The 15,973-nt window shown below is 43.5% G+C and overlaps 1 protein-coding gene across 7 annotated transcripts in view; it reads right to left on the reverse strand.

Moving 5' to 3' along the window:
- DENND4C (DENN domain containing 4C) overlaps positions 1–13,571 on the reverse strand; it is a 318,792-nt gene extending 305,221 nt beyond the window's left edge. For 5 of the 7 annotated variants that reach the window (XM_033919674.1, XM_033919664.1, XM_033919681.1 and 2 more), the window contains exons 1-2: positions 13,428–13,571; positions 5,068–5,177 (exon numbers count right to left, since the gene is read on the reverse strand). The gene's annotated coding sequence lies outside the window, so the exon portion shown is untranslated. Of the gene's footprint in view, positions 1–5,067; positions 5,178–7,748; positions 7,817–13,427 lie in introns of all 7 variants that reach the window. The other 2 variants (XM_033919640.1, XM_033919647.1) reach the window with 2 other exon arrangements.
- Between the last annotated feature and the right edge of the window lie 2,402 nt (positions 13,572–15,973).

Raw genomic sequence — 15,973 nt, forward strand, 5'->3', positions numbered from 1 at the left:
TCTCATAGATTTACTGGGTATCAGAGGGATCAAGTGGGTATAAACAAAATCGACTGATTGAGTGAGAGTGAGCAGGGGTGCCATGAAAATGTTGAATAAAGTCGGTGCAAGAATAATCCCTGAGGAACCCCACAGTTTAGAATGCCCCAGGTACATTAGATAGATAGGGAAAAATGCTTGAGTACCTGAATAAATGCAGGTAAACCGTTCTGAGCTCCCCTGGGAGAATGGTATAGAAAATTGAATAAATTTAAATTAAAAAAAAAAAAAGGTTTGGAGTCTTATTTTGAAAATGGACAATGTATTGCTGACCAGGGAGATAGGATGTGAACCATGCTAGAGCAGTGCCTGTTATACCAATGTGGTGGAGACAGGTTAGTAAAATTGTGTCAAAGTTGAGATGAGTCAAGATGGATGCCACTACCTGCTAGCTGAGAGGATGCCTTCAATCTTTGTCCTATTTTTCCTGTAAAGTGGTGAGAGGTTTCTCTTTATCCATGCCTAAGAGAAGGGATAAGAGCATCGGTGGAGCCTCCCGACGCTTGGAACCATCAACTATAACTACAGACAAATTTCTTAGACGACTTCAACAGGGACAGACGCCTTCGGGGAATCGCCCGCTGGAGCTGCCAGCAGAGAGTAATGTTGTGGCAGCTATCCCTGGGCTAGATGTCAAGCTGAGCCCCAATCTCAGGACTCCGCCTCTACAACCGACACCGCAAAGAGCAAGTTCTCCGTGAGAAGAGACTACCCCAGAAGAGGAAGTTCTATCAACCTTGGAGGCTAGTATTTCAGAGAGCTTGCCCATGGTAACAGCACAGAGAGGTTTTTCCTCTCTGAATGGGAATGCGGTCGGGACATCTTTGCCTCATGAGGCACAAGTGTCTCAGGAGGTAAAACAATCTAAAAAACTGTACTGTGTTACACCTGCAGTAGCTTTTTCTCCTTCTAAACCACCAGAGATTACTCTTTGGGATTTGGTGGCGAATTTAGGTAACTCTCTTAGTCCACAAATAAAGTATTTGGATAAAGAAATAAAAACTCAGAAAAAAGAAATAAAGCTTTTAAAACAGGACTTGACACTGGATAAAGAGATAACTACAGTTAAACAAAATCAAGATTTAATTGTAAAATAGAATGTTATGCTGAGGAGGAAGATTGAGGCCCTTGAGAATTGTAATCGTGTTAACAATTTACATCTGATAAACTTTCCCAAGATTCCCTCAATCACTCCACGTGAGATGATTAAACGCTACTTCATTGAGGTATTGGAAATACCAGAAAATTCTCTACCTCCCCTTACAAGGGTTTATTATTTTACCTATGAAGTCTCAAGAAATTCAGGATCATGACCAGCAAGAAGGTCCTTTGGATGTTTCTGCACTTTTGGAGAAATCCGATACAGAAGTAGCTTTTCCAGCTACTTTATTGTTGACTGTAGCGTTATCTCAAGATAAAGATTGGATTCTTAAATAGTTCTTTAAAAATAGAACTAAGGACTTTCTGGGGTTTAAAATACAGATTTTCCCGGTTTCGAGAGAAACGCAGAAGAGGAGACGAGAATTTCTAATGTTGAAACCAGGGGTGACCCAATTAGAGGGTATTTTCTTTTTACGGTACTCTTGCAAATGTATTAACAGATACCATTCTCTTAAATATGTGCTTGTAGATCCTTCTCACTTAGTTAGTTTTCTCTCCCTAAAACGCTTGGAAAAGGATGGTGTAACAACAACTACTGTATAGAATGAATAAGTCCTGTGTTTCAGCAGCAGTTATACATATCTTTAGTATAAACATACTTCAGTAATTACTCTTTTTTCTATTTGGATCACTTATGAGGACTTGAGTGTAATTAAGGAATGTATTATTTTTATTTGATTAATTCTGTTCAATTTGTTATGTCTTAGATTATGCTTTCTGTACAAGATGTAAAGCTTGGAACATAATTTTGAAAAGTCAATAAAATATAAATTAAAAAAAAAAAAAAGTTGAGATGAGACTGAGAAGAATTAGGAAAACAGATTTGTGATCATTCTGAGAGGAATTAGGAAAGGACTGAGAGGAATTAGGATAATCATAAATCTGTTTTCCAAATTCCTCTCAGTCCATTCCTAATTCCCCTCAGAATGATCACAAATCTGTTTTCCTAATTCTTCTATATGCTATATTCCTAATGCTAGATTCTATATAGTATTGAACTGTAGTGATCATGCCAATCAATTAGTGAGGTATCAGTTGAATGGTGTTCCCAGAAGCCTGTTTGGTTTGGATGTAGGTTGCTGGTTTTGTCAAGATAGTCTGCAAGAAAGGCAAATATGTGTTTTTCAGCAATTTGAAATTGGTAGGTACCGTATTTTTCGCTCCATAAGATGCACTTGACCATAAGACGCACCCTAGATTTAGAGGAAGAAAAACCAAGGAAAAAATATTCTGAACCAAATTGTGCCTCTGAACCCAGCCCCCTAGAAATATAGACAAATATACTGAAGCAGACAGATTTTACAACATAAGAATTGCCGCTGCTGGATCAGACCAGTGGGTCCATCGTGCCCAGCAGTCCACTCACGCAGTGGCCCTTTGGTCAAAGACCACTGTCCTAACTGAGAATAACTTTACCTGCATATGTTCTGGTTCAGCAGAAACTTGTCTAGCCTTGTCTTGAATCCCTGGGTGAAGAAGAACTTCCTTACGTTTGTACAGAATCTATCCCCTTTTAACTTTAGAGAGTACCCTCTCGTTCTCTCTACCTTGGAGAGGGTGAACAACCTGTCTCTATCTACTAAGTCTATTACCTTCATTATCTTGAATGTTTCTATCATGTCCCCTCTCAGTCTCCTCTTTTCAAGGGAGAAGAGGCCCAGTTTCTCTAATCTCTCACTGTACAGCAACTCCTCCAGCCCCTTAACCATTTTAGTCGCTCTTCTCTGGACCTTTCGAGCAGCAGAACGCCAGGCGTGGGTGGGGGGATGGAGGTGTATTCTCTTCATAAGACGCACCCTTTTTGGGTATGGAAAAAGTGCATCTTATGGAGCGAAAAATATGGTAGTTGGTACTATTGGTATGAAGTTGATTAGTATCCTTAGTATTGGGCAGATACTTCCTTGTTTCCAGGTTAGAGGCACAATGCCAAGCTGACAATTGTTGGATACCATTAAGTGAATGAAAAAGGCAAAGATGTATATATAACGTTTGAGAATGAATAACGAAACTGGATTGTGGGGTACCATAGTGAGTTTCATGGTGGAGATTATAGCTAAGATTTCTGATATTGAAAGGGTTCTGAAATCTGAAAGGGTGCTGGTAAGCGTATTGGTGTTCAAAACTGTTGAGGTAGATGTTGGGAAGATGGTTGAGTTGGAAAGGGACAAAAGTGGGGAAGGGAGTGGGACTGCAGTCAGGGGTTTGTTGTGTTGTTAGTGTTTTCAATATAGTATAAAGTGCTGATATATTTTTGGCCATAGAAACCTTTTCTGAGAAGGAACAATATGACAACCCAAGATACCCCTTCCCCAAGACACCCCATACTAAAGTCAAGAAAGTATTACAAAGAAAATTACTAAACACAAAGACAAAGATGGTTTAATGGGACAGAGTCAGTGTAAATTCAGCCAAGAAAAGCCTTGTCTCACTAATTTGCTACACTTTTTTGAAGACAAGCAACTGAGATACCACTTTCTCTAAGACCTTAGATAAAAATGGCAAATTGAAGTAGATCAAAAATTACCAAACACATTAGAATCTAATATAAGCATTTTGAGATCTGGGCATATGACTGCAGTCTTCCAGCTAGTAAGAACCACCCCTTACTTCAACGATTCATAATCACAGACAAAAAAGACTGAACTGATACATCCTTACTTCATCAGTAAAGTTGACAGACAAGGATCAAAAGTCATAGCAAAGGGATGAAGAGAGCCAACTAACTCACCGAGATCTTTTATAGAGATTTCAGAAAATTTACTTATATTCCTTACTAATTTCTCTTGAGAGTTTTGATTCAATTGCTTCTAAACCTCAGATGATAAAACATCAGAAACGAGGGCTCTGTTTCTGAGAAACAGTGCATACTTTTAAATACTTTTTTATCATTAGACAACACTCTTTTCTAACAGTGTATGCATGCACACACTATTTGCAGATCTGCAATTGTGCATGCATGTATACACTATCAGAAAAGAGTGTGTCCTCTTTTCCAATAGCATGCCCTCTTCCAAGTGTATGCATAATTTCTCAATAGTGTGCACTCTCTTAAAAAAAATACACTAACTATATTGATCTTGAAATGAAAAAAAAAAAAAAAAAAAAGAGGACTATGGACTTTTCCTCCAGGAACTTGTCCAAAACTTTCTTAAAACCAGCTACGCTATCCGCTTTTACCACAACCTCTGGCAATTAACTATAGTACCTGCATACTGATTGTGCATTTTAATTGCTGGGAATATCGAATGTTCCAAGGCAGAACAACGTATGATGTGGATACAAGTGGCAGATTTTAGCTCCAATGCACTCCCCACCCTCATCACCATCACCACCTCCATGATCAGCATGTATAATTTATAGAAATGTAAACCACAGTGATGGTTGTTAATTCCCCTATCTCACAGCAGCCATTTAGTAAGCAGCTCAGTGCTGGGCAGGAGTGCAGAAAGCTAGCTCCTGCCCAGTACACCTCTGGACCAGGGATTCAAAAAGGTATGCAGGGGGAGGCAGGAGGGAGGTTAAAAAATTGTCAGTTGGCTGGGACAGGAGACGGGAGGGTTCCCTCCTGTCCCAGTCCACCAGGTCATATGGCAGGCCCAGCAGAGGCCTGCAACAAGTCTGGTAGGAGGGCGGGTGGGCGCTGACATGAATATAAGATGAGACTCCCATTTTGGGGCCATTTTTTTGGCCCAAAAATCTCATCTTATATTTGAGAATATATTGTATACTATTGGATGCAGGAAAATCTCCTTTACTGTTCCTCTTCTAAAGTAATACATTAAAGGAAACCCGAGTTAGCACTTTTTATAATCACTAGTAAAACTGGTTAATTCTGAGCTCAACAACAGAGGCAGTTTGATAAATCACCTGTGACACTTGGGTTCTTGATTCTCCTAAGCCGCAGTTCGCTTTCTCCCACCTCAGGGCACACTACAGAGGTTCTTCCCAGTGATTATGAAAAGATGGTAATTATAGCACTAAGGAGGAGGGAAAAATAAAGGTTTACTTAGAACTGAATTGTTACCGAGAGCTAATTGTCTGGAAACAAATGGATATAATGTGAACACAGCAGACCCTGTTTCTCTAATTTTGGACTAGTCAGTTGTGTCTGCATAATAGACTTTTGTGCCCAAACCACTATAGGTGAGTGATAGGTAACGAAACAAAGCCTATAAACCGTTTATATAAAAGGAAGTTGTAACTATTTTCATTATTACTTTACTTTTTTTGTTCCAGTTAACCTGGAAGCTCAAATACAAGTGGTTATTAGAAAGGCATGGTTTAAACTGCAGACAATTTGACATTGTGTCCTTCTTTCTGACCACAGGATTTTACAACAGTAATGCACACAATGGTCTTGAGTCAGTTATAGTAAAGCATCTTAGACTGGCGGCAAATAAGAGGCCATATGGCCCATCCAGCCTGCAAATTATTCACTCTCTCTTACTCCCTCTAAGACAGTGATCCTCAACCTTTTTTGCACCAAGGATCAGTTTCATGCAAGACAATTTTTACAGGAACCAGTGGCGAGGGAGGGGGAAGATTCAAGCACATATATAAATGTAATTACAGTAAAACTTTGGATTGCAAGTAACTTGGTTTGCAAGTGTTTTGCAAGACAAGCAAAACATTTTATTAAATTTTAACTTGATATACAAGCAATGTCTTGCAATACAAGTACATACAGTATACACACATCACAACTGAGGTGGTGGTTCTCTCTCTGACGCTGCGAGTGTAGTGACTTCTAAACAAATAATGTCTTTCAATATGAGTACATACAGTATACACACGTCACGTCACAACTGAGCTGATGGTTCTTCCCTCTCTGACGCTGCAGGAGTGTAGTTACTCTTCTAAATGAGCAAATCTTGCAATACGAGTACATACAGTATACATGCGTCACATCACCACAACTGAGCCAATGGTTCTTCTCTCTCTGATGCTGCAAGAGTGTAGTTACTTCTAAACGAGCAATGTCTTGCAATACGAGTACATACAATCGTCACATCATCACAACTGAGCCGATTGTGGTTCTCTCTCTGACGCTGCAGGAGTGTAGTAACTGTTCTAAACGAGCAAAGTCTTGCAATACAAGTACATACAGTATTTTGTATTAAAGTTTTTGGCTTGTGGAACGAATTGTCTGAGTTTCCATTATTTCCTATGGGGAAATTTGCTTTGATATACGAGTGCTTTGGATTACAAGCATACTTCTGGAACGAATTATGCTCGCAAACCAAGGTCTTGCTGTATTTTATATTATGCCTTTCTTCTTCTCTACTGCATCTTCACACCAGCAACAGGCCTTTCCTCTCCTCCTCCACTGCTCCTCAGTGCTTCCACCTAGTGTGTCCCAGTATGCACTGGTCCCTTGTGCCTCCACATCATGTGGCTCTAGACTGGGCATCATAATGCACTTCTCTTTCACTTCTGGAGTTCAGGCATCAGACCGCAGGGGAAAGCTCTTTTTCGCTGCAACAAATCAGCTGTTTTTTTTGCCAGCACCAGAAAAGCTGAATCGGCTGTATTTTTAATGGTACTGTGCCGCAGGGGAAAGCTCTTTATCACCATAATGAATCAGTTGTATTTTGCCAGCACCGGAAAAGCCAATATCAGCTGCGAGGCCCGGTTGAGCACCGGCCCTAGCCCACTACCGGTCCACAGCCCGGTGGTTGGGGTCCACTGCTCTAAGAGATTCCTTGTGCCTGTCCTATGGTTTCCTGAATTCAGATATGGTCGTTCCACACATCTACCACCCTTTCCATAGAGATAGTGGGAAGGCTAACCAGAGTGTAAAACTTAGCAGCCAGGGTAGTGGCTTGAAGTATTAAATGGGACTGAGCTTCTTATTAGTCTTGGCCAAGTGACTTAACCTTTTACTGCCTCAGGTACAAATATATGGGGCATTTTACTAAAGTTTAGCAAGAGCTAGTAGCTAGTGTGTGGCGCAGTGGTTAAAGCTACAGCCTCAGCACCCTGGGGTTGTGGGTTCAAACCCATGCTGCACCTTGTGACCCTGGGCAAGTCACTTAATCCAATTGTATTCTCTTACAGTACATACTGTATATGCTCTGTATTAGCCCTTCCCTCACCTAAATTGTCAATGTAAACTAGTTTTGACCTTTCGATTGCCTTGCTATGTTCTTCTTTTCCCAATCACACTGTATGTAATTCATCTATTTGTTGTGAACCGCCTAGAACTCCCTGGGTATGGCGGTATACAAAAATAAATTATTATTATTATTAATTCCCCCATTGCCCCAGGTACATTAGGTAGATTGTGAGCCCGCCGGGACAGACAGTGAAAAATGCTTGATTACCTGAATAAATTAATGTAAACCGTTCTGAACTCCCTGGGAGAATGGTATAGAAAATTAAATAAATAAAAAAAACCATTAGAATGCGCTAAATGTCACATGGCCCACAGGTATAAAACAGGAAACAAAATATTTAGCAGACACTAAGCTTAGTTTAAAAAAAAAGCCCATTAGACTGTAAGCCCTCAGGGGACATAAAAATATATACTATAGCTAAACATAACTCACCTTGAAAAGACATGATCTAAATTCAAACTCTCTTTCACCTAAGGGCACTTCATTGGTTGCTAACAGAACTGAAGTGGGAAAAAAAAGAAAGAAATTCACTAGGTAATATTTAATCTATGGTTCTCAGCATAGATTAAATATTTCTTTAATATTAAAGGTTTGAGATTAAAGGTTTCTTTAATATCCAGATACCAATACCAAATGTCCAGGAATTCAGCAGTCACTATAAATATCCAAGTACTGTACTGCCAATACTCTGCACTAGTGCTACCCAATTCAGGGGGAAAAAATTTTTGATTCGATTCAGCCTATTGGAATCGATTTTTTGATTCGATTTTCCAGCCCAATTGGATGTTTTTGTTTTTTTGTTTTATTTTTTTTTATTTTTACAAACATCCTGGCAGGTTTATTTTGTAGACCCTTCATCCATCCCATCCTCTTCGCCCTCTCCTACCCATGTTGGTGTTGTGGTATAAACAAAATAAACAACCAAAAAAGATTTTTCCTCTCTCTGTTAGGTCCTGGCTCATATTCGCTGTCTAACACCAGCTCTGGCAGTATACACATTTCAAATCCGACATATTGTAATCACACAACAGAAAATAAAATTATTTTTTCCACCTTTTGTTGTCTGGTCATTATTCAAATCATGTTGGTTCCAGGCTCTGGTTTCTGTTTGTCTTGTTTAACCTGCTTGCCAGGGTCTCTTGCCCATCTGACATTTTCTTCTTTCTCACCATCCAACTTCCATCTCTGTCCTCCCCTTCTATTTCCCTTCCCTCCCCCGGAGGTCTGGCACCTCTCTTTTTTTTTTTTTTTTTTGTCTCTATGCCCAAAGTCCAGCATTTCTCTAATGACCACGCCCCCCATCCAGTATTTTTATCCTCCCTCCCTCAACACCATCCCTTGGGTTCAACTTCTCTCCCTTTTCTTTTCCCTTCCTCCATTCCATTGTCCACCATCTCTCTCCCTCTCCTCTGTTTTAAGACCCATTATTAATTCCCTTCCCCCCCATCCTCAGTCCGGCATATGCTCCTCTCTTTGGACACCCTGCCTTCATGTACTTCTAATAGCTACACCAGGGGGCCCACCGAAGGCCAGCATGTTTCCCCCTTCTCTCTGGCTTCCCCCTGGCCTCTCGGTCTCACTTTCAAAACTAATTATGGCCTGCAGAGGATCACCAGTGATGTAGCAATTCTAGCAGACTGCCATCTGCTTCTGCTGCATGTTCCCTCTGCTGCGGTCCCACCCCTCCTCTGACAACACGTCCTGTTTTGGTCTGGGATGAGCAGAGGGAACGTGCAGCGGAGGCCAATTGCAGCCTGCTAGAATCGCTACATCACCAGGGATGCTCTGCAGGATGTAATTAGTTTTGAAAATAAGATCAGGAGGCCACATGCTAACTACCTAATGCAGAGTTAACACAAGAGCACTTAGCACCTCCTAAATTTCTGACAGGTAACATGCACTAATGACAACATGATCACACAACTTGAAAAAATTTAAAAATGATTTAGAAAGTGGTGTGTTGAATCTGGGCTTGATGCGTGGGAAAGGCCCACATTAAGATATGCTAAGCCCAGATTCTAGCACACCTTAGTAAAAGGGCCCTTATGTTAGGCAGAGCTTCCAAAACCTGTTATGGTTACATCGCAGCCCCTGAGTTACTAGGATATCTACAGAATATGCGCAAGATAAATTTTTGTGCCCTGTTCTCTAATGTATGCATACCAACATTAGTATAGCATACTACTACTTATTTCTATAGCAGTTTATATAGCACAGCACTGCACATATTATGCAGGTACTTTCTCTGTCCCTAGTGGGTTCACAGTCTAAATGTTTTATACCTGGAGCAATGGAGGGTTAAGTGACTTGCCCAGAGTCACATGGAGTTGCAATGGGAATCAAGCCCAGTTCTCCAGGATCTCATTTCACTGAACTAACAACCAAACTAATCACCCAGACCCAACTCAAACTAGTCTCCATATACCCAGTGTGAGAATAAACCCTTTATAATTTAGAGCAGTGTTCTTCAAATGCCGGTCTGCAGAAAATTCCTGCCAGTCCGCGCAGGGCCGGCGAGACCGACAAGGCCGGGTGTATAGCAGAGGTGGTGTTGGAAGGGCCGGATTAAAGGGCAAAAAGAAAGACAATAGCCCCAGGACTTTTCCTCTTCCCTGCATCGCTATATACTTTGCCGATCTTGATCCCGCCCCCCCTCTGAAGTGATTTCCTGTTTTTGAAGGGCAGGATTGAGACCAGCAGAGCTTAAAGGGAATAGCAATGCCGGCAAGAGGAAAGGTCCCGTAGTGGGACCACAATTGAAGGTAGGGTAGGTTTGGTCTTTGTTATTGCTGCCAGGGCCGGATTAAAGGGTAGGGCCTGAAATTGTTAAGGGGGCCCCAGAGCCAGCATTAGGGGGGAGAAAACAGGGCAGCTTCCCTGGGCCCTGCGGTCCGAATTTCTCTTCCCATTCTCTCTATCTCCCTCGCTTCCTGATCTGTTACTTTTCAGCGGGGTCCCGACATGGCAGCCATTCTCACACACTGCCGGCGGCTGCCCTGAAGCTTTCCCTCTGTGGCGATCTGCCCTGTTGGAAACAAGAAGTTGCAGCAGAGAGAAAACTTCGGGGCAGCCACTGGCAGCTTATGAGAATGGCTGCCGTGTCGTGGCCCCGAGTGCCCAGCAAGACAAGATTCTGAAGTGAAATTTAACAGCTGATATCTCAACAAAAAGATTCACGCTAGAGAGAAAACAGCAGCAGAGCGGCAGAAGGAGATCCTTCAAAAAACTCTTATGACTTGACTTTGGGAGGGTCAATAGGCACATTCTTTGCTACAAGTGCAGATGCATAAACAACCATTTGTTTCACTGATCTTTTCAACTTCTCGGATTTGTTTTTAACCCTCGGGGAGCTTTAATCTGTGCCCTCACTTTTTGTTAATGCAATGGCTCATTACATATGTGCAGATCAAAGAAAAGGGTCGAGCTTTGGGCAGATCTCCCTCTGACAAATACAGCCAGATCCTTGCCAGCAGCAGGTAAAGAGCTTGCGTACGGGGCAGCAGGCCTACCTACCAGGTACCTGGTACCAGGATAGTACCTGGAAACCTGATAGACGTCAGAGAAAGGGCGGGACCGCCGGAAGAGGAAGCAGCGCAGGCGCAGGGCTCACAGAAGGGCCGGGACCGCCGAAGAGGAAGCAGCAGGACAACGCGGTAGGAGCTTCTACATGATGGAGGGGGGGTCGGGAGGCTAGGGGGGTGCGAGCGGTCCTTCGGGGTTGGGGTGCGGGTGCCTGCGAGCGGTCCTTCGGGGTGCGGGTGCGTGCGAGCGGTCCTGCGGGGTGAATCGGACGTCGGGGGGGGGGGGGAACTATGTAAAAAAAAAAATTGTTAAACGCGCTCACGAATATAACGCGCATGGTTATACACGGTTTGTAAAATTGTGTATAACGCACGCGTTATATGCGTGAAAATACGGTATATATCCTGCTAGAGACATAACTGGGGACTGCAAAGCCCAGGCAGTGCTTCTTTAGCTTTCAGCTGGCTTAGGGTTCCCTCTGACTAGGGAGCACTCCCCTAACACTATTCTTGTCATGTGTGACTGCAATATTCTGTTAGTATGATATTTCTGTGTAGCATTCTGTAATAATTTGGCTTGTTCGGTTTTCTTTATAGTAGAGGGGATATATGTGGTGAAGGAGAGGGGAGACAGGGGTTTTGTTGGTCCTTGCTCTGTATATTTGTATTTATAAAATGACAATTGTACAGAATATTGTTTCTTTTTATACTTTAATAAAATACATTAAATATAAAATCATAACAGACTTGTGCGGATGGGATCAGATGGTTTGCGGGGACCGAGCTCGAGGAGACGTGGTGGAAATTGCTTTTTTAAATTTCAATCTTAGTAGTTTGCCGGTCCACAAAATAATTATTTTATTTCCACCGGGCCATAGGTGTAAAAAGGTTGAAGAACACTGATTTAGAGGACACATATATATATTTTATACACACACACACTTTTTTTTTTTACATTTCACAATAACTTGAGTAGACCATTACAGAAACATCTAAAAAATAAAAACAGAAAATAATTATCCACATGAGCTGCTACAAGTCCTCATTAAGGAAAGAAATGAAGACAAAAAGGAATTAGTAAATTAAAAGAAAAGTTCCAACATAGCCCAACTTTGTAATTGCTTCTTAAACAAGCTTTATCATCAACCCCTTTAAAGCCACCTGCAGGACTAGGCAGAAAAAATAAACTTCCTATACTCAAAAACTCAAAATTTTATCAATTAAGAAAGAGTATAAATAGAAGGGTCCATAAAAATGAATCTATTCTCCTGGTATTGCACTTGCACAAAAAGTGGGTTTTTTTTAAGTAACCCTTGCAAAAATTAACCACTCTTACACCAGGAGAAACACTTTCCTCTGAAGCTTCTTAGACCAGGCCACATCTGGAACTATCCTGGCTATCTGGAAATAGCTTCATTTTGCAATCACAAGAAGCATTACCCTCACATTCAAAACCACAGGGGTTCCACGCAAAAAAGAAAGCTGCCTTCATGCAACGCCGTTCACGGTGCTTTAGAAGTGTACCGTGCGCTGACTAGATTACAACGAAAAAATTATTTTACCTTCTGTCTTTAATGCCTTGTGACTGCCATCTCACTACACATCCCATTTCCTCTGCCTGCCTGCCAGCCCAGTCCCACTGCAGCTGCGAAAACAGCCGGAAAGCCACCAGTTCCACAGTCCGGGTATTCAGGCGGGGGGGAGGGGGATACAGAAAAACACCATCCTTATGCCCCTAGCACAGTGGTCTCAAACTCGCGGCCCGCCAGGTACTATTTTGAGGCCCTTGGTATGTTTATCATTATCACAAAAGTAAAATAAAACAGTTTCTTGATCATATGTCTCTTTTGCTATAAATTACAATATTATTATTAAGATTTAGCCAAAAGGAAAGATTTATAAACTATAAAGAGTTTTACCTCATGCAAAATTGTCATTTCTTTAATAAGACATTAACTATTTTGTTCTGAGGCTCTACAAGTACCTACAAATCCAAAATGTGGCCCTGCAAAGGGTTTGAGTTTGAGACCACTGGTCTAGCAGTTGCTTCCTCCTCCTATATGAACTGCGAAGAAGTCAGAGAGACATACAGCACCGTCGGGATAGGAAATGTAGCACTTTTACGAAGGGGGGGGAAGGGACTGTCGCTTTGACATTTCGAAGTCCACGTTCAAAGCGGCGGCCACTGGAGGATTAAGTGACTTGCCCAGGGTCACAAGGAGCAGCACCGGGATTCGAGCCCAGGGTCACAAGGAGCAGCACCGGGATTCGAGCCCAGGGTCACAAGGAGCAGCACCGGGATTCGAGCCCAGGGTCACAAGGAGCAGCACCGGGATTCGAGCCCACGACCTCTGCGCGCAGGGGCAGCATCTCAACCCAGTGGAGCTGAGAAGAGCGCGAAAAGGGTCACGGACAGGCGTCGCTTCGGGGGGTGCCAAGTACCGTCCCCCAAAGTTGCCTCACCTCCCCCTTTCCCACCCCAAACAGAATCGGTTCCTGTAATCCGAGCGCCTCTGTCTCTCTTCCTTACGGCCCACCTTTTCTCCGGCTGCAAACCCCGTTCCGCCCCTCCCCGTCTACTTTCACTTACTTCTTTTTCGCTTCCACAGGTCGCCGGCAGCGGCGAGTCACTGACGCTACCCGCGGCCTCCCTGCAAGCAGCTGCGACCCTCCCGCACGGAAACAGGAAGTTGCGTCAGGGAGGGCGGGGCGTAGCGACGGAGGGAAGGCGGCAAGACGAGGTCGCAGGTAGCGTCTGTGACTCGCTAGCGCTGCGGGCGACCTGTGGAAGGGGGAAAGAATGCAAGTCTTAAGGGAGAAGGGGATTTGGGGTAATTCATAGAAGGGGAGATATCGGACCCGGAGTGAGAGAGGAATGAGATAAAGATGCTGGAACCTGAAGGAGGGACTGATGGAAGAGAGGCAGAGGTGCAGGACATTATAGGGGGGACAGGAAGGGGCTGGAGAGGGGTGATAGAAGGAGAAATGTTGGGCATGGGGCTGGTGGGAAGGGATGAAAGATGCTGCACGGGGGAGGGACGAGAGAGAGAGAGAAGTGTTGGACATGGCAATAGAGGGTTTGAAGCGATGTGCCCTGGATTCAATGTTTCTCTCTCTTTCCCCACTCCCTGTGCAGCAAGGGAGACATGCTGTACAATGGGAGGAAGGGATGGAAGAGATAAGGAGACATGCTTAATGAGACCATTTATTTTTTTCATCAAAATGGCACATCTATTAATTGTCAGTCCCGCCCCAGCCCCGCCCCCAACTTCTTCCATTCATTTTTCATGTACACATAATATCTTATTAATTTATAATGGTAGCCATAAAATTTAAAAAAAAACCAAATCCCACAAAGCATACTATACCCAGAGAAAATGTTAATTATCATTTATATTTGGAGGGGGGGGGTTCAAAGATGTCAAGGCAGATGACTTTAAAATATGCAATATCACCTCAGTAACTATTAGTGCTGCCCGATTCAGGAAAAAAAATTTCGATTCAATTCAGCCTACTGAATTGTTTTATCGATTCAATTCGATTTTCCTGCCCAATGTTTTTTCCAAACATCCTGGTGGGTTTATTTTATAGCCTCTTTACCCCTTTTAGAGCCTGTTCACTCCCTTTGCCTTCTCCTAACCACACTGGCACTGTGGTGTAAACAAAATAAACAAAAAAAGACTTTTCCTCTCTCTCTTAAATCCTAGCTCATGTTTGCAGTCTAACATCAGCTCTGGCAGGATATACGTTTCAAATATGACATTGTAATCACAAAATGGAAAATAAAATTAGTTTTTGTTGTCTGGTCATTATTCAAATCTTGTTGGTCCCAGGCTCTGGTTGTCTTCTGATAACTTGCTTGCCAGGGTCTCCTTCTTTATTCTTTCTCCGTTCTAAGCATCCATCTGCCATCTCTGTCCTCCCCTTCCGTTTCCCTTCCCTCTCCCGGAAGTCTGGCATCTTTCTTTTTTTTCATCTCCATCCACAGATCCACCTTTGCTTAACTACCCTTTCATCCAGCATCTCTCCCTCCTTCCCCACCACCCCAGGGTCCACCATCTCTCCCTTTCTTTTCCCAACCATCCTCCTATCCAGTATCTCTATCCCCCCTCCACACCATCCCTTGTGTCCAACTTCTCTCCCTTTCTGTTCCTTCCCTCCCTAAATCCCATTGTCCATCATCTCTCTCCCTCTCCTCTATTTTTAGACCCATTATTTCTTCCCCCCCAAAGTCCGGCATATGCACATCTCTTTGAACCCTCCTTCCTTCCCTCCGTGTACTTCTACACCAGGGCCCCCCTCCCCTCAAGGTCTGCTCCTCCCACCTGAAGGCCTGTACCTCCATCCTTGAAGGCCTGTCCCCCACCTTGAAGGTCTGCCTGTCCCCCCTGAAGGCCTATGCCACCATCCCTGGCCTGTCCCCCCGTTGAAGACCTGTCCCCCCTCTTGAAGGCCTGTCCCCCCTTGAAGGCCTGTCCCCCCCTTAAAGGCCTGCCTGTCCCCCCTTAAAGGCTTGTCCCTCCCTTGAAGGCCTGTGCCACCATTCCTGGTCTGTCCCCCCCTTTGAAGGCCTGTCCCCCCCTTAAAGGTCTGCACCCCCCCCCTTTAAAGGCCTGTTCTCCCTTGAAGGCCTGCACCCCCCCAAGGCCTGTCCCACCCCTGAAGGACTGCCCCCCCCCCCCCCCCCGAAGGACTGCGTACCCCCCGGGAAAGCCTCTGTATTCCCTCTGGCCTCCCCGCAGCGTTTACCTTATAGCTGCGATCTGATAGGCCAGAGCTTTAGGAAACACCTGGAATACTGCCCAGAATATGTATTTCCTCCATGGAGAAGGAGCCCCCAAAGAGCCTGTCTTATACTACCTGAGACCAAAAGGATCACAATAGTTTATTTATAAATCACAGCATGATTTCTATGTTTGACTTCACATTTTAGTTTTCTCCTGCAAATTATTCCTCTCAGGGCAGGCTTTGTTACCATGTTTGCTGTGCAAAAACCAAAATGTAAAAATAAACAGAGAAGCACAGCAGACTTCCCCTAGGGTGGCGTTCCCATGTGAAGCTCAGGCATCACTGCAGTCGCCAGGAGCAGCATCCTGTAGTCTTGCTATTTTTAGTGGAATCATTGTACATATGAAA

This window comes from Geotrypetes seraphini, chromosome 1 (genome assembly GCF_902459505.1).
Source record: "Geotrypetes seraphini chromosome 1, aGeoSer1.1, whole genome shotgun sequence".
Classification (NCBI taxonomy): Eukaryota; Metazoa; Chordata; class Amphibia; order Gymnophiona; family Dermophiidae; genus Geotrypetes; species Geotrypetes seraphini.